This window comes from Rhinoderma darwinii, chromosome 8 (genome assembly GCF_050947455.1).
Source record: "Rhinoderma darwinii isolate aRhiDar2 chromosome 8, aRhiDar2.hap1, whole genome shotgun sequence".
In the NCBI taxonomy this organism is placed as follows: domain Eukaryota; kingdom Metazoa; phylum Chordata; class Amphibia; order Anura; family Rhinodermatidae; genus Rhinoderma; species Rhinoderma darwinii.
In genome coordinates this window covers 116,413,878-116,431,831 of record NC_134694.1, presented here as the reverse complement: position 1 = coordinate 116,431,831, position 17,954 = coordinate 116,413,878, and the positions used below count along the sequence as shown (strand labels likewise).

General features: G+C 42.6%; 3 non-coding genes across 3 annotated transcripts; all 3 read left to right on the top strand.

Annotated features, from left to right (window-relative positions):
- Positions 1-5,638: 5,638 nt before the first annotated feature.
- Positions 5,639-5,710, top strand: TRNAH-GUG (transfer RNA histidin (anticodon GUG)). Its single transcript has one exon. It is a non-coding gene; the product is annotated as a tRNA-His (tRNA).
- A 960-nt stretch (positions 5,711-6,670) lies between these two features.
- TRNAH-GUG (transfer RNA histidin (anticodon GUG)) lies at positions 6,671-6,742 on the top strand. The gene has a single exon. It is a non-coding gene; the product is annotated as a tRNA-His (tRNA).
- Positions 6,743-17,697: 10,955 nt separating this feature from the next.
- Positions 17,698-17,769, top strand: TRNAH-GUG (transfer RNA histidin (anticodon GUG)). Its single transcript has one exon. It is a non-coding gene; the product is annotated as a tRNA-His (tRNA).
- The last annotated feature ends 185 nt before the right edge of the window (positions 17,770-17,954 follow it).

Sequence of the window (17,954 nt, the reverse complement as noted above, 5' to 3'; positions counted from 1 at the left end):
AGGAATGGACACGCTGCGGTCTGAAAAGTACGCAATTTCGGCTCTGAACTTTTACGCGGCACGTGGATGCGAGCTGCTAAATCTCACCCGCTGTTCTTCTGCTGTGTTTTTTTTTTTTTTTTTCATCCGAAATTCCGGCTGGAAAAAACGTGGCCGTTCTGCAGCGTGTGGACGAGCCCGGACTTGTCAGTTACAATTCTGAGACAAGCGTCAGGTTCATTGAGGTCCTGCAGACGATAAAATCCGCACCGCAGGTCAATTTACGTGTGAATAATTTCTGCGACGTGTGGATGAGATTACTTGGGATTACTTATACTTTGCCGGTACTGAACTCTGCGCAGGAAAATCCACACTGCAAATCTGCGTGTAATACGCGTGGTGTGCGTGTGGCCTTAGAAGGGTTTCTCATCGCATGTTTGATGTGGAATTTCTGCTGCGGAATCTTCACCGAATTTCCGCAGCAAAGTACAGCGCAATGTAAGTGACTGTTCAGATGATGCGGAGATGCGTGGCTTTGTGGTGTGGGCGCTCAACTGCAAATCTGATGTGGAAGGGGTTCTCAAAACCTTTAGGCCCCATGCACACGAATGTGTTTTTGCGTCCGCAATTCCCCTCGAAAATCCACGGGAGAATTTCGGACCCATTCATTTCTAAGGCCCCATACACACTATCCGTGTTTTCACGGGTACCGCATGTCCGCAAATCCGTGCCGCACAAACTCAGGACATGTCTTATTACGGCCCGCAAATTCGAACCGGACATGCCCATAGAAGTCAATGGGCCCTTGGAAAATGCGGGTACACCTCCGTGTGTCAACCGCAGTTTGTGGATTTGCGGAAGTGTTGCTAGGCGACGACCGGGAATGAGTTCTGTCGTCATCCTGTTTTACCTAGGCTTTTTTTTTTAATCCGCATTTTGCGGATTACATACGGATGAACTGCGGATGACATTTCACGGAACACGGTCCTGGAATTTGCGGACCAGAAAAACACTATGGTCGTGTGCATGAGTCCTTAGGCCTTATTCACACGACAGTGAAAAACGGCCGTGTGATGGCCGTCCTTTTAACGGCCTTCACATGGCCGTTTTCAGAACAAGGATATTCTATGGGTGCATTCACACGGCCGTTTATTTAACGGCCCGTGGATAATGGGCGTCAAAAAATAGGACGTCCTATTTTTGGGCCGTTTTAACGGCCCCCATAGAAGTCAATGGATCCGTTTTTAACGGCTGTCAATACATGTAACAACCGTTAAAAATGGATCTGTTACGTGGGGATTGGCGCTATCGGTGGCATATTCACTGTTGCAGCGCTTCTTCAGGTATGGTCACTCGTCTTCACGGGTTTGAAGTTGCCTCGATGACGTCATCGCCCCGTCGTGCTGCCTTGCCAGATCCCGTGCAGACGAGTGACCACTCCTGAAGAAGACGAGAGATGGTGCTGCACCCATGAGTATGTAGGCAATGATCTACAGGGAGGCTGGTGTGGCACCATCTACAGGGAGGCTGGTGTGGCACCATCTACAGGGAGGCTGGTGTGGCACGATCTACAGTGAGGCTGGTGTGGCACCATCTACAGGGAGGCTGGTGTGGCACCATCTACAGGGAGGCTGGTGTGGCACCATCTACAGGGAGGCTGGTGTGGCATCTACAGGGAGGCTGGTGTGGCACCATCTACAGGGAGGCTGGTGTGGCATCTACAGGGAGGCTGGTGTGGCACCATCTACAGGGAGGCTGGTGTGGCATCTACAGGGAGGCTGGTGTGGCACCATCTACAGGGAGGCTGGTGTGGCACCATCTACAGGGAGGCTGGTGTGGCATCTACAGGGAGGCTGGTGTGGCACCATCTACAGGGAGGCTGGTGTGGCATCATCTACAGGGAGGCTGGTGTGGCATCTACAGGGAGGCTGGTGTGGCATCTACAGGGAGGCTGGTGTGCCATCATCTACAGGGAGGCTGGTGTGGCATCATCTACAGGGAGGCTGTAAATAGTGTCTAGGTGAACATGTGACCTTCCTTTGGTTGTTTTCAGGGCTGGGACAAAAAAAGCCAGACCAATGAAATTCATCAGGTTTTTTTTAACGGCCATAAAAAATTGATGCAAAATGGATGTCAAACGGCCATTAAAAACGGACAGACGGACGGGAAATGGGTGAAAATTTGGAGACACTGATGCAAAATGGCCATTTTTTTTCACTGTCGTGTGAATAAGGCCTTACACATAGTGGAAAAATCAGCATGTTGCATTTTGGTTTTTTTTCTAAAGAAAGTCCACAGGTCCTTCAACCTTGGCGTCGGAAGAGAGAAGACACATCAGCTCCAGGCGTCAGAGAGTACAGTGCAGGTAAGCATAGCAAACTCCCTAGAGACGAGCATATTAACCTTTTGAACGCCTGGAGCCGATGTATCTTCTTTGTCCGACGACAAGGTTGAAGGACCTGTGGGTGACGTCACGCTGTGTCTGCTGTGAAAGAAGCTGGGTGGGAATGATAAGTGTATGACGCTGATTTGTGAGCGTCATACACTTCTATTCACAACGCCCAGTTGGTAAAACGAGAAAACACGCCCAGTTGTCCATTGAAAAGCTCATTTGCATAAATACAAAATTGCTCATAACTTGGGCAAAAATGATCATTTTTAAAAAAACGAACAACTTTGCTGTTCTCTACATTGCAGCGCCGATCACATTCAATAGGAGATAGGGATTTGATAATCTGGTGACAGAGCTCTGGTGAAGGGGTTCACCTACGTCCACATTCAGCAGAATTGAGTGCTGACCCCTATGGCAACAGATTCTGCTGTGGAAATGCTGTCAAAAATTAGCAAAAACAATGTGTGCAGGGGCCTCCACTCCGATACAAACCGCAATAAAAGGGGTTTTTCAGCCAGTAAAAATTGATGGCCTATCCTCAGGATAGGCCATCAATAGCTGATCGCTCGGGGTCCGACTGCTGGGACCCCCGCCGATCAGCTGAGGATAGGCCATCAATTTTTACAGGTGGGAAATGTGGGGTTTCCTATTTTTCCCATGTTTTCCTGTTAAATGCAGTGTAGCAGCTGCTTCTTTCTCACTGTACTGAAACCGAACCTAAAACAACCCTAGATATAATGGTACGTGTAACACAAATATATAGAACCTATCGAGGACAAAAAACGACCTTGTATAAACGAAAAAAAAAAAAATATTTTTTATTGAGCAATCCAGCTAAAATATCCAAACACGTACAAGTAAATAAAAATGTAACCTTCACAATGGAACAGAGAAAGAAAGGTGCGGTGGGCGTAACAGAAGTACAGACTGTGTCAAGGTCCTATACAGAATCCATACGCAATAAAATGTCATTTTAATCCAATGTTTATAACATATAGTTATAGGAAAATGAAGGACCAGCGCAGTGTACCAGGATATGAAGCAAATCACAATATAAATAAATTGATGTTGTCAGACATGAGAATAAGTAACCACACATGACGCCCAATCTAGGAAAGGCTTTAGAAAGATCCTGATATAGACAATACCTGTAAAGTGTAGCAGAGCTGGAACACAGGGAAAACCCAGACAGGACCGGTCATGCACTACCGCCGCGCGTTTCGCTGTAGCTTAGTTGGAATGACTAAGCTATGGCGAAACGCGTGGTGGTGCGTGACCGGTCGTCTGGGTTTTCTGTGTTCCAGCCCAGCTGCACCTTTCTAAACCCTTTCGTAGATTGGGTGTCATGGTCCCTTCCTTTTCCTATAACTATAGGTTATAAACATTGGATTAAAATGACATTTTATTGTGTATGGATTCTGTATAGGACCTTGACACAGTCTGTACTTTTGTTACGCCCACCGCATCTTTTCTTTCTCTGTTCCATTGGGACGGTTGTATTTTTATTTACTTGTACATGTTTGTATATTTTAGCTTGATTACTCAATAAAAAATGTATTTTTTTTTTTATCGTTTATACGAGGTTGTGTTTTGTCTAAATAGTTTCTTACTGTAGCGACTTGGTATTGAACACTCTTAGGGCCAGTTCACACTGAGTTTTTTTACACGGAAACCGCGCCAAAAAACGGCCGAAAATGCCTCTCATTGATTTCAATGGGAGGCGGAAAAAGAAGGGACATGCGCTATCTTTGGGCGTTTACGCCTCTGACCTCCTATTGACATCAATGGGAGGCAGGGAAAGCGTATTTCGTGGCGTTTAATGCCCGTGGCGCTCAATGGCCGCGGGCGAAAAACGCAGCGAAAATTAGCGTGCAGGCAATTCCAAATGGAATTTTGAGGCAGATTTTCCTCCTGCAAAAAACTCAGTGTGAACCCGGCCTTAGTTTTGACTTAGTTTCTATGCAAAATTTTCGACATAAAGCTGTTCCCATTGTTTACTACTGTTTTCATCCCACAACCGCTGAGCCTCTAACCTACAAGGAGTATTCTAGTCTAAAACATTTATTACCTATCCACTAAATAGGTGATAAATGTTAGGTCAGTCGGGGTCCGACCGCTGGGACCCTCACCGATCACTAGAACAGGGAACCCCGTTATGTCGTTTAGAGGCGCACCACAATCCCAACAAAAAGAACTCAGCAAAACCGCATCATTTACATTTTTATTTGCGATTGTCGATACGTTGTCCAATATGCTAGGTGGGGGAGGGAGGGCCCAATGGATAGGCCATAAATGTATTTGGTTGGAATACCCCATTAAAGGATACTTGATACTTTTTGGGAGTTTGGTAATGGATAGGGAATTAGGCCTTGTTTACACCGCTTTTTTTCAGGCGTCTATCGGAGCATAAAATGGTTTGTATTGCGCTCCGAAACACAATTGAAATACGCCTGAAAACGGCTACCCAATGATTTCATTGGGAAATATGAGGTGTAGTTCATATGAGGTGTATTTTTACACTGCTGAATTAAAAAAATACCTCCTAAAAATACGCATCACTTTTTGAAGCGTTTTACAAGCTGATGTTTTTTTGCATTGACACTTGAAAAACGCTTTGAAAATCCGCTCCAAAAACACCTGGATTTCAGAGGCTGTTTTCTGTTAAAATCCGTTTCGCATTTTGTAGCCTATAGCTGCGGGTCCCTTTTTTTTTTTTTTTTGTATTTTTTTTTTTTTTGTTTTATGAACTCCCATTGAGAGACATGGGAGTTTATCTACAAAACCAAAAAAGGGTGTCTTGAAATCGCAATGAAAACGTGCAGTGTGAACGCAGCCATATTGATCTCTTGTGAAGGGCGCTCATATCTGCAAGATTCACATGCAAAAGCTTCTAGATATTCAATCCACCTAAGGTTGTATTCACACGGTGCAGTTTTGTCATGTTTTTTTGCAGCGTGGCTGAAATGCATGTGTTTTTCGATGCGGTTTTCGACCGCATGGCCAAAAAAAATCTGTAAAACCTCACCGTGTGACTACACCCTATGGCTTGGGTTCACACCTTTTACAAAATTGAAAGCAGAAACCTAATTGGTTGCTGCGGGCTATTAATCCACTGTTCCACGGTGCAGTCACCTCAGTCTATCGCTGCGATTTCAACTAAATTGCGACAAAATACTGTGGTTTTTTTTCTCCTGATTATGGAAATAAACCATGAGTTGATATCCGCGTGTGACTGGGCCCTGAATTTTACCTCTATGTGACGTGTCTGCCATGATCGTATAGTGGTTAGTACTCTGTGTTGTGGCCGCAGCAACCCCGGTTCGAATCCGGGTCATGGCAAAATTATTTTTTTTTTATTTTTTTTCAATTTAATTTTATAGTCAATGGTTTACCAAAAACTATGTGTGGTAATTAAATATTTCATTCATTTTTTTCCCTCTAGCTAGCATTTTTTTATCCTTCCCTCATATCTTACATGGTAAAAGCTACTTTTCTTTTATGTAAAAAACTTCTTTGTCGAGGTACGTAGTTATTGGATTTTTCTAAGTCAGTAATTGTTACTTGTATATTTGGTAGTGTTTTTTTTTTTTTTTTTCTTGCATGGATGCGTTCTGAACGTCAAAAGATTTTTTTAACTGCATGTGATGGGAATTGGTGATCAAACATTTAGTGCCTGCCATGATCATATAGTGGTTAGTACTCTGTGTTGTGGCCGCAGCAACCCCGGTTCGAATCCGGGTCATGGCAAAAAGGGATGTGTGATTTTTTTTTTTTTTTTTTTTTTATTATTTTGGCTACATTTGGAATCTGAGATTCAAATTGTCACATTATTTTTTTTTTCTGGAACATTAAAATAAGTTTAACATTTATGATATTTTCTTCTTTCCCCCGGTGGTTCACATATTTTTATCCTATCCTGCTATCTTACATAATCTTACATCTTTTTTTTTGTTTTTTTACAGGTAAGAAAAAAAGTTGCCAACATTTGTATTTTTTGCTACGCTACCATGTAATTAAAGGGGTATTCCCAAGTTTAAAATGCATCACCTAATCATGAGATGACTGATAAATGCTTGATCGCTTGGGGCTCCACCATTCACAATCACTAAAACAGCGGTACTGACTAACCCCCGATCCCCCTACCTGCACAACCAAGGTGAAGGCAGTCTGAATGGAGCGGGAGTTGAGCATGTGCGCTGGTGCTTTATTCAAAGTCTGTGGGATTGATGGAGACAGCCAAGTAAAGTGCTGTCACATTTTATTTAACCTCATGTTTTTAGAAAGTGGTCTGCAGTGAGTGCCGTGATCGTATAGTGGTTAGTACTCTGTGTTGTGGCCGCAGCAACCCCGGTTCGAATCCGGGTCACGGCAAATTTGTAACTCCCTCTTTTTTATTTTTTGCTACAATAACCATGTGATAAAAGGGTGTTCTTAAAGGGAATGTGTCGCTACAATTTTTTTTTTTTTTCCAGTTAAACAATTAATATTTAAGTGATTAGACATCGTTTTAATTTTTTCACAAGTCAGGAAATATTATAAATTAGATTCTAATTTATAACATATCAATGTGCTGGTCACTAGAGGGAGCAGTTATCAAAATCGCAGCATGGTCACTCTGGTAAAGCAACCTCATTGATTTATGCTGCAAATTTGGGGTGGACACACTCTCCTCTAGTGTCCTCACACAATCCCCCCCTCCCTTATTCTGGCTAGTGCCAGGAGAAGAAAGGGTTTGAATGTCTTCAAACCTCCTACACTGTGTGCCGCCATTTTCTGAGCGACTGCACAGTGTAGGAGGATTAGATACAGGGCTCAGCAGACAGTATCACACGAACATAATACACACGAACATAATACACACATCACATACACGAACATAAATTACCGGCCACCGCCTCCGCTGGTCTAAGCTCGTCTTCCTTGCGCCTTCGCTTTGTTGAACATATGGCCGGAAGCCGCGGCCGGATGTCGTCATCTTACTGTCCGGCAGCGGCTTCTGGTCAACATGAAAATGGTGCTGGATTTCACTCTACGAACGAGCTTCGTTTTGGTCTGTGTGGGAGCGGTGCATGCGCCGTTCCCACACAGACGGCGCGCGCAACTGCGAATAGAACGGCTCCTTTTCGCATTCACTATGGGACTGTATGTGCCGTATTCCATCTCTGTATGTGTCGTTAATCGACACATACAGAGATTTAAAAAAAATGGCAGCCCCCATAGAGAAGTGAAAGTCACAAAACATTAAAAAGTAAAACATGAGAACACAAATAAATACAATTTTGGAAAATATATTATAAGCAATATGATAAAAAATAAATAAAATTCATGACACCTTCCCTTTAAGTTTAACATTTATTATCTATCCATAGGATAGGTGATAAGTGTCTAATTGCTAGGGGTGCCACAGTCAGGACCCTCACAATCGCTAGAACAGGGGCCCCTAACCCTTTTCTTCCTTCTAGCAGTGAGAAGGAGTTTACATGGAGCTGCAGTCGAGCATGTGCGCAGTCACTCCATTCAAAGTCTACGGGACTGACGGAGATAGCCGAGTATTGCGCTGTGATTCTATTTTGGGATTGATTGTTTCTATTTTCTAGCACGGATGCTTTCTGATCAACAAAAGATTTTATTTACCACGTGTTGTTCGAAGTGGCGACCAAACTTTTAGTTCCTGCCGTGATCGTATAGCAGTTAGTACTCTGGTTGTGGCAGCAGCATCCCAGGTTGAAATCCTGGTATTGGTATTGCTTGGGGATTTATTTATTTTTTTGTCGTTATACCCATATTTTTTTTATTTTGAAAGTAACTTTTTTTCCCTCCAAGTTTGGAAGCGCTGGTCATATGTGGTGTCTGCTGTGATTGTATAGTGCTTAGTACTCCGCGTTGTGGCCGCAGCAACCTCGGGGCACAGCAAGTATACGACTGTACTGTTTTTATTTCACAGCATTAATTATAGTAGCAGTAAAGTAACGTTGGCATTCCTGGTTCATAAAATATTGGGGGGACTTTATTAAAATGCGCCTAACTTAAAGAGGCTCTGTCACCAGATTTTGCAACCCCTATCTCGTATTGCAGCAGATCGGCGCTGCGATGTAGATTACAGTAACGTTGTTTTTTGGTTTTTTTAAAACGAGCATTTTTGGCCAAGTTATGACCATTTTTATATTTATGCAAATGAGGCTTTCTAAAGTACAACTGGGCGTGTTTACAGTAAAAGTACAACTGGGCGTGTATTATGTGCGTACATCGGGGCGTTTTACTTCTTTTACTAGCTGGGCGTTCTGACGAGAAGTATCATCCACTTCTCTTCAGAACGCCCAGCTTCTGGCAGTGCAAACACAGCGTGTTCTCGAGAGATCACGCTGTGACGTCACTCACAGGTCCTGCATCGTGTCAGACGAGCGAGGACACCGGCACCAGAGGCTACATTTGATTCTGCAGCAGCATCGGCGTTTGCAGGTAAGTCGATGTAGCTACTTACCTGCAAACGCCGATGCTGCTGCAGAATCAACTGTAGCCTCTGGTGCCGATGTGTCCTCGCTCGTCCGACACGATGCAGGACCTGGGGCAGGAAGTGAGTGACGTCACAGCGTGATATCTCGAGAACACGGCTGTGTCTGCACTGCCAGAAGCTGGGCGTTCTGAAGAGAAGTGGATGATACTTCTATACACAACGCCCAGCTAGTAAAAGAAGTAAAAACGCCCAGATGTACATACACATAATACACGCCCAGTTGTACTTTAGAAAGCCTAATTTGCATAAATATAAAAATGGTCATAACTTGGCCAAAAATGCTCGTTTTTTAAAAAAAAAAAAAAAAACGTTACTGTAATCTACATTGCAGCGCCGATCTGCTGCAATAGGAGATAGGGGTTGCAAAATCTGGTGACAGAGCCTCTTTAAGAGGCGCACTCCCTTTTTTAAGTCCCCCAGCAACTCGCGTCGATGCTCCGGAGGTCCTCACTCGTCCTACAGCGAGGATGTCACATACATCATTCACGTGACCGCTACAGCCATTCAGAGCTCAGCGGTGATGCCTGCATGTATGACACTGAAGCCTGTGATTGGCTGCAGTGGTCACGTTAATGATGTATGTGATGTCACCGCTGTAGGACTGATGGGGAACACCGGAGCGCTGGGTGACAGGGGATTTAAAAGTTGAGTAACTTTTTATTCCATTTACTGCAGGTACTGACATTTTTATAAGTCTCGGACAACCCCTTTATCAGTCCATGAGCCATCTTTTCTTAGTAATATTTCATTCTAGGAGAGCTGGGTGGCAATCAATTTGTGACTTTCACGTCCTGTAGGGATAATTTTGCATCTTTCACAGGCTCTTGGGTGCTAACGTATCCAGTGTTACATCCCCCACAAGCATATCACTGCATGTCTAGGGGGATTTGCGTTAAGGATTCTGGGAAAACTGGGTTGCAGCCCCTATGGTTTGGTGGAATAGGGGCCATGTCGATTGTCATCCCGCTCCTGCAGAAACCGATATAACCGCAAAGAAGGATTTCTATTAAAAAGATGGTTTTGGTGACCATAGACATCTGTATATAGGTTAGTTTATATTGTAATTTATAGATCAGTCAGATGGGTATGAGATATACGGTCCGTTACGTTTGACATACATACCTGGGTCAGTTCTATGTGGACTTTTATAGATCAGTCCTATATCTGTAAGCTTTATACGGTCCGTTATGTATATGACTGATGACTGGCCATATATAGGTCAGTCATATGGGGGGCAAATAACATGTGGGTCCTTCATATATGGGTCTGTGATATGGAAGTCACTCATCAGTAATGTAATGGTTTGCTCTTATATGTGTTAATCATATGTGGGTCTAAATGCTACTAAATGTTTTTGTTTTTTTTCCACTTGTCACTGCCCCTGTCTGTGGGCCATATTTATCTAGACCTATCAAGAGAACGATAAAGCCGTCATTTCAAACCTTCACCTACTATTCTGATGAGATTATTTTGCAGAAAGTTGTAAACTGAGATTAGTCTGCCCTGCTTTTTAGGAGTCCAGTATTTTGTAATTTAACTACAGAGTCCTGCCAAAAAATAAAAAATAAAAAAAGGATAAAACTGGTATTCCATGGCCCGACCTGGGCCGTGTAAACAAGTGCCGATCAACGAGACATGTTGTTGTTCTGCGCTCGTTTACTCCTTTCACAGGGAGGTATGGATGGGGATGAGCACTAGTTTTTACGATCGCTCGTCCCCATACATCTCCATCATGCCGGCAGCGCGTCTCCCTGTTTACACAGAGATGCGCTGCCGACAACGATAATATTTTGGACGTTTAAAACGATACGATCAGATGATTGGGCGTTTGCTCGTTCATCTGCTGAACGCTTCCCTGTTTACACAGGACAATTATCGGGAATGAGCGTTCTTTGAACGCATATTTGCCCGATAATTGTCCAGTGTAAAAGGGCCTTAAGTCCACACGTAGCAAAAATTTTCCACAACTGATTTAATTGCAGAAAATCCGCAGCATAATACAGTAGCAGCAAAATAAATGAGATTTGAACAAATTGTGCCGAAAAAGCTGCGATTCCGGTGAAAAAAATCGCTACTCGGATAAAAAAAAATAAGCCTGTACTTACCCAGATCTCTAGGCTCCTGCATCCAGCCTGGCCTCCAGGGGGTGACGTTTCATCCCATGTGACTGCTGCAGCCAATGACAGGCTGCAGCGGACACATGGGATGAAGCGTAATCCCGGGAGGCCAGGCTGCAGAATGTCAAAGGGACGCGTCGCCATGGCTACACGTAAGTATAGTTTTGGGGGTTTTTTTTGCGTGCTGTTTTTCGCAGCGGACATTCCCACCGAAAAACTGCTCCACAATTTGGTGCAATTTTTCGACCGGAATTCCCTGCGGGTACCAGGGCTTGACTTTTGTGTACATGTGATATAGGGTAACATGATAAACAAACCTTGTTATAGGTCCAAAAATTATTGCTACAGACTGGGTTGTTATTCCTTTTAAAACCTTTCTGGAGGTTTACGGTTTCCTGTGCTGTATTGGAGCTGGTTTCTCTTAGGGTGCAGTCATGGGCTCGTGGAAAACCAAATAACGGTAAGTATAATCTTATCTTTTTTGATGTTACACAACAGATGTATTAAAAAGTTGCTTGAATAACAAAACTTTCCATTTCGACCTTTTGAGAGAAAAAAAAATAGCTGGAAGGCACTGAAAGATTGGGTGCAATGTTCATTGTGGTGGGCAAAACAACTATTCTGAATGCACGGATTTCCAAATATCCATCCCAAAATCATAAAATACATTATTAAAGGGTCTTTTAAAAGGTTTTCTGACTGTTCATAAAAATTGCTATTCATCTCCATAAGTGCAAAAACCAAAAACTGTAATATACTCCAATATATATATTTTATTTTTCTTCTTCGCAGGCATGTGCCATGGACCCCCTACAGGTCTTTACCTGGGAAGCACAATGATGTGTCGCACTGGACATGTGACACTGAAAGTCAATCATTGGCCACAACAGCGACATCCGTTTGGAGGACCATTTTTGTTTTGGAAGAGATTTCTCCTTACATTTAGGTCAAAAAGAGTTTGTATTGATTTTAAGATCTTTATAATGGATTGTAAAGTAATATTTGGTCTGTGGATGTATGAGGAGGGAATCTGGTGTATTAAACAAATTGCCAAAACTCAAAGTAAATGAGAAAAATGTTTTTAATAGTTTATTTGATTATTTAAGTGAATGCTGCAATAGTAAGTCCGTTCACACGGAAAACGCTACAAAAAGGGCTGAAAATGGCTCCCATTGATTTCAATGGGTGGTGGAGGCGTTTTTTCCCCGCGAGCGGAAAAACAGTCTCGCGGGAGAAAGAAGCGACATGCCCTATATTCGGACGTTTACGTCTCTGACCTCTCATTGACATCAATGAGAGGCAGAGAAAGCGTATTTCGCTTTGTTTTTGCCCATCGGCGCTCAATGGCTGCGAGTGAAAAACGCGGCAAACTGAGTGCAGGCAAATCAAAATCTGCCTCAAAATTCCAAACAGAATTTTGAGGCAGAATTTTTGTGAACATACCCTTGCCGTTCCTCCTCAGCTAGATGATTGTGGTGCTCCTGACTAGTGGGACCTGCAGTATAAGAAGAATGTCTCCAATTCAGATCTACAAATAAAATAAACACCAACCAACAAACTCATGTTGTAACCAAAAAAATATTGTTATAGAACTAATTATGGGTAAAAATACATCTAATAAGTCATCTGTCAGTAGAGCGCTGTAATTATTAACTATGTGGCCTTCGGTTTTTAGAGGATGATAACATTGAAGTATGTACAGCCGGGATAAAATCCACCATAAGCATAGCGCCATTGTAGCAGAATATTCCCGTCATAGCTCCAGCAGACGTGGCGAGGTAAGCAATGTTTTATATGGTTTATTTTCTTTATTTAAAAGCAATCTAGTATTGATTTGGAGTTGCTTTATGTGCAGTTCCCTCATTTTTTTTTTGTATACATAATAGTTCATGGCTCTCTTTTTGACTTAAAAAGGTTTTTCAAACATTGCTTAAAACCTACATCCTTAGACTACATTCACACGAGCGTAAAAAACTCGCAGAAATCTTGCCGTGTGCGTTGCGTTTTGCAACTGGGAACTTCTTGGTGACATTTGCCACTGTATACCTATCCAGTAGCATATGTCACAGTCTTCTCTCGCAGGTATACGTCTGGAAATCATCCGTACATATACGTTTGGAAAGCTCAAATGTCATGTGAACAGAGCCTTAGTGTTACTTTCTCCATTTCTCAAGCACTGTTTAATGAACTAAATAAACAGACTGTGTAATGCAGAGGGAAAAATTATTTCGTGGCAGCGCTCCATTCTGGCGAATGGGGGAACCCCTCTATTATATCCATATGTCCAGATAGGGAATATGAATAGGTGTTGTCTTAAAGTCTATGGGAGCCTTTATACTATTTTTTTTGTTTTTTGTTCATTTGCTTCCTAAATGCAAAGTTAAGCAATCTTCTAAATCGTTTTCATTAAACAAAAAAAAAAAAAACGACAATTTTGATGCTGTAGAGTCTTTGCAGCTCCTGTAGATAACTGCCTATTTTGTTGCTTCTAACTCAAATCCGTCAGTCCACTTCTCCTGATGGGCTGACATCAGCTCTTCCCCCTCCCATCACTCTTTATTAGAAATAACAGCAAGGAGGGGAATGAGGTTGTACATGGCAGATTAGAGAGTGGAGAATAGGGTTAGCTTCCAATTCTTTAGGAGGGCAGATCACACAAGTTGTGTCTAGATAGGGAGGGGAGCAGTGAGGGAATCACATAGGCTAGAATGCTGCGCTAATACATGAGCCAGGGAAGGCAGCAGCATCCTGGTGTCACAGACCTCACATCCAGTATGTATTACTGGGAGGGACATGCCCACAGGAAAAAAGCCTGAAAGGCTATCGGGGGTCTGAAAATGAATGAAGAAATGAAGATCGCAGCCTGAATCAGTGCAACTTTTTATTTAACTCCAGTGAACGGCTAACATATAAAAACAATTTTTTCACATTCACAGGTTTCCATAACCTTCAAGTACTTAAACCTCCCTCCACAAAAAATTTTTGTTTTTAAAATCCATATGATTTGTGTAGCCGATTCCCAGGGATTTTTGCTCATTTTATCATAGGTGTCATTGAATAGTTTTTTATTAGATGCTGCAGTCAGGGCCTACAGCAAACCATGAACTTCATGTATTTAAACTGTGGGATTAGTTTAGACTGAAAATATTAGGTAACTTCGTGAACCATCATTTCCTAATAAGAAGTCTGCTGTTAGTCTTCCAGAGGATATTCAAACGTCTCCGCAATCCTGCAGGGAATTGTAACATATTGCAGCAAACAAAAACAATTCCAAATCAAGACTTTTTTATTTTTTTTCTGAAATGTGTGTCTAAGATAAACTTCCTGGCTAAGGCTGGGTTCACACGAGCACATTAACGTCCGTAATGGACGGACGTATTTCGGCCGGAAGTCCCGGACCGAACTCAGTGCAGGGAGCCGGGCTCCTAGCATCATACTTATGTACGACGCTAGGAGTCCCTGCCTCTCTGCAGGACAACTGTCCCGTACTGTAATCATGTTTTCAGTACGGGACAGTAGTTCCACGGAGAGGCAGGGACTCCTAGCGTCGTACATAACTATGATGCTAGGAGACCGGCTCCCTGCACTGAGTTCGGTCTGGGACTTCCGGCCGAAATACGTCCGTCCATTACGGACGTTAATGTGCTCGTGTGAACCCAGCCTTAATGTTATGTGCTCAACACTTCCCTATCCATATTATTGTTGCTGCAGCTAGGTAGCCTTTCCTATCTTAGGCTTCGTTCACATCAGCATTGCGACTCCGTTCATGGGTTCTGTTGGAGCTTTCTGTCAGGAGAAACCATGAACAGAATCCAAACTGAAACAAATGGAAACCATAGGTTTCCGTTTGCATCACCGTTGATTTCAATGGTGACTGATCCGGTGCAAATGGTTTCCATTTTATCACCGTTGTTTAAAGAGGCTGTCACCAGTTTATAAATGCTCTATATCCTACCTAATCTGATCGGCGCTGTAATGTAGAGAACAGTGGTTTTTATTTTGAAAAATGATCATTTTTGAGCAAGTAATGAACAAAATTAGATTTATGCTAGTTAGTTCTTCATGACCAAGAGGGTGTTGTGAAGAGAAGTGTATGACGCTGACCAATCAGCGTCATACTTCTCTTCATTCATGCCCAGCTTGTTTTACTGCACAGCGTGATCTCGCGAGGTCACGCTGTGACGGGACTTCCTCCCACAGGTTCTTCATCGGAGCCATGGAAGACTGAACAGACATCGCCTCCAGCCGCTGCAGATTTGGATACACGTCCTGGCACGGCTGGAGGCGATATCTGTTGATTCTTCCATCGTTCCGGTGAAGGACCTGTGGGAAGAAGTCCCTTCACAGCGTGATCTCACGAGATCAGGCTGTGCAGTGAAACAAGCTGGGCATGAATGAAGAGAAGTATGACGCTGATTGGTCAGCGACATACACTTCTCTTTACAACGCCCACTTGATGAAAAGTTAAAAAAACGCCCAGTTGGTCACTAAGAACTAATTAGCATAAATATATAATTGCTCAAAAATGATTGTTTTTTCAAAATAAAAACCACTGCTGTTATCCACATTACAGCGCCGATCAGATTAGGTAGGAGACAGGACACTTATACACTGGTGACAGAGCCTCTTTAAGGGCTCCGTCGTTTTGACTGAATCAATACCGTAGTCAACTGCGCTATTCATTCCATCAAAATGACGGAAACCTTACACAACAGTGACAAACGGAAACCATTTGCACCGGATCCGTCACCATTGAAATCAATGGTAATGCAAATGGAAGCCTGTGGTTTCCGTTTGGATTCCGTTCATGGGTTCCCCCGACGGAACCCATGAACGGAGCCCCGACGCAGATGTGAACGAAGCCTTAGCTTGTCCGGGGCAGAATAAAATGGGAACGTTAGAACTTTATTATTTTTATTTGTTTTTAGGGAAGCACTTCTATCGAGAATGTTCTGGACAGTTTTCATTTTGTGCTTATGGCTCGATACGGGTGATGCTCAAGAGGTAATTTATGGGCGGAACAAGTATATTGAATACCAGGTTGGTAACATGAGCTTGATCTTGACCGCTCCCCATGGGGGATCACTGACACCATCTTCAATACCTTCTCGAGATGCTGGATGTTGGGAGAAAGCTATAGGGAAGTGCCACTACACACATTCCTGTCCCTCGGGAACCGTGAAAGACTCTGTTAATTGTAAGGTTACGACCGTAAAGGATCTGTACACTCAGGAAATGGCATTGGCTGTGGCCAAAGAGATATGTCGTCTAACAGCCGGATACTGTCCTCATATTGTTATTAACAATCTTTCAAGGTCCAAGTTGGATCCTAACCGAGACAAGGATGAAGCAGCCTTTGGTGTTCCTGATGCAGATCAAGCTTGGGATGAGGTAATGGGTTTTATCCGTGATGCCAAGTCGCGCATGTCACAAGGTTTGGTCATCGATATTCATGGTCAGTCTCATTCCGAACAGTGGATTGAACTTGGCTATCTCATCTCCAAAACAAATTTAGATTCTGGAAAGTTTTCAGCCTCCGACACCTCCATTAATGCTTTGTCTAAAAGAAGGCTGGAGACGCCTTTTGAAGAATTGCTTCGTGGAAGACAAAGTTTAGGAATGTTAATTGAGGAGCAGAACATGGATTATGTCTGTGTTCCATCTCCATCAAATCCAGGACCTAACGGTGGTAATTACTTCTCTGGTGGATACATTACCAGCACTTACGGCTCTAAGATATCTGGAGAAGTAGACGCAATTCAAATCGAGCTTCCCAAGTGGATTCGTGAAAGTGCTGAACGTCCCAAATTTGCGACTGTGTTAGCTAAAGCTATTCTGAATTACTATCAATTCTCTTTCGAGAAAATATAATGTAACAGTTTTTTGTTTTTTTTCAATAAATATTTACATGATATACAAATTATTTTTTGGGTTCTTCATTTGGTAATTTCACTTATTCGCACGTGTCAATACTCGATATACCGTCAACTACTGATTTTGGGAGAATAACCAAAATAAGGTTTTTTTTGTTTGTTTTTTTTACACCAGAACAGCGCTGCTCCCGACCTAGCACTGGGGCTCCCATCAGTCAAACCGGTATAGCTAAGCTGTTAGGTCACATAGTATACATATTTACTCTTTAATCCCTTCTTCCCCTTTGCCGGAAATGTAAAATTACGCATAAAAGTTTTTTTGTTTTTTTTAACATTTATTAAATAAGTAATAAAACATAAAGAATATGTAATATCTTCTTGGTCAGAACCCGTACAATAAATGTAAAACATAATTTAGGGTGTTTACAAAACGCCTAAAAAAACACAAAAAATGGTGGAACGTAAAAAAACAATATAAATTACATTTTAAAAAAATACACCCGCAACGCAAAAAACAAGACCTCACATAAGTAAAAAAACCCACAACATTTATGGTTCTTATGCGTTGAGGCAAAATTGGAAAAATTAGCTGCATCCTTAAGAGGTTAAGTATCTAGTTTTTAAATTTAACATTAAAGTTTTTTTCTCCTGGGTGAAGTACAAACCAATTATTGTTCATGATCTGCAAGATTTGTAATTTTCAGACTCTTGTAACAGGATATGAGGTTATACAGTGGATCCTTTGAGTTTACAACCCAGTAGTATTTGAACATCAAAGGACTTTCCTCTAGTAAAGCTGTGACAACAGATGTTGAAGCATCAGCCGTGATCGTATAGTGGTTAGTACTCTGTGTTGTGGCCGCAGCAACCCCGGTTCGAATCCGGGTCACGGCATGTTTTGTTATTTGAAGCTATAACATTATTTTTCATGAAATTCCTCTTCATATATTCAATCATACATTTCCCACACCCACCCACCATGTTGAAACCATAACCCTAGGGAAAACTGGTAATTGGTTCCGAAGCCCCCAAAATGTTCACCCGAAACGATAAAAAAGGTGTACTTAAGAAAAATAAGC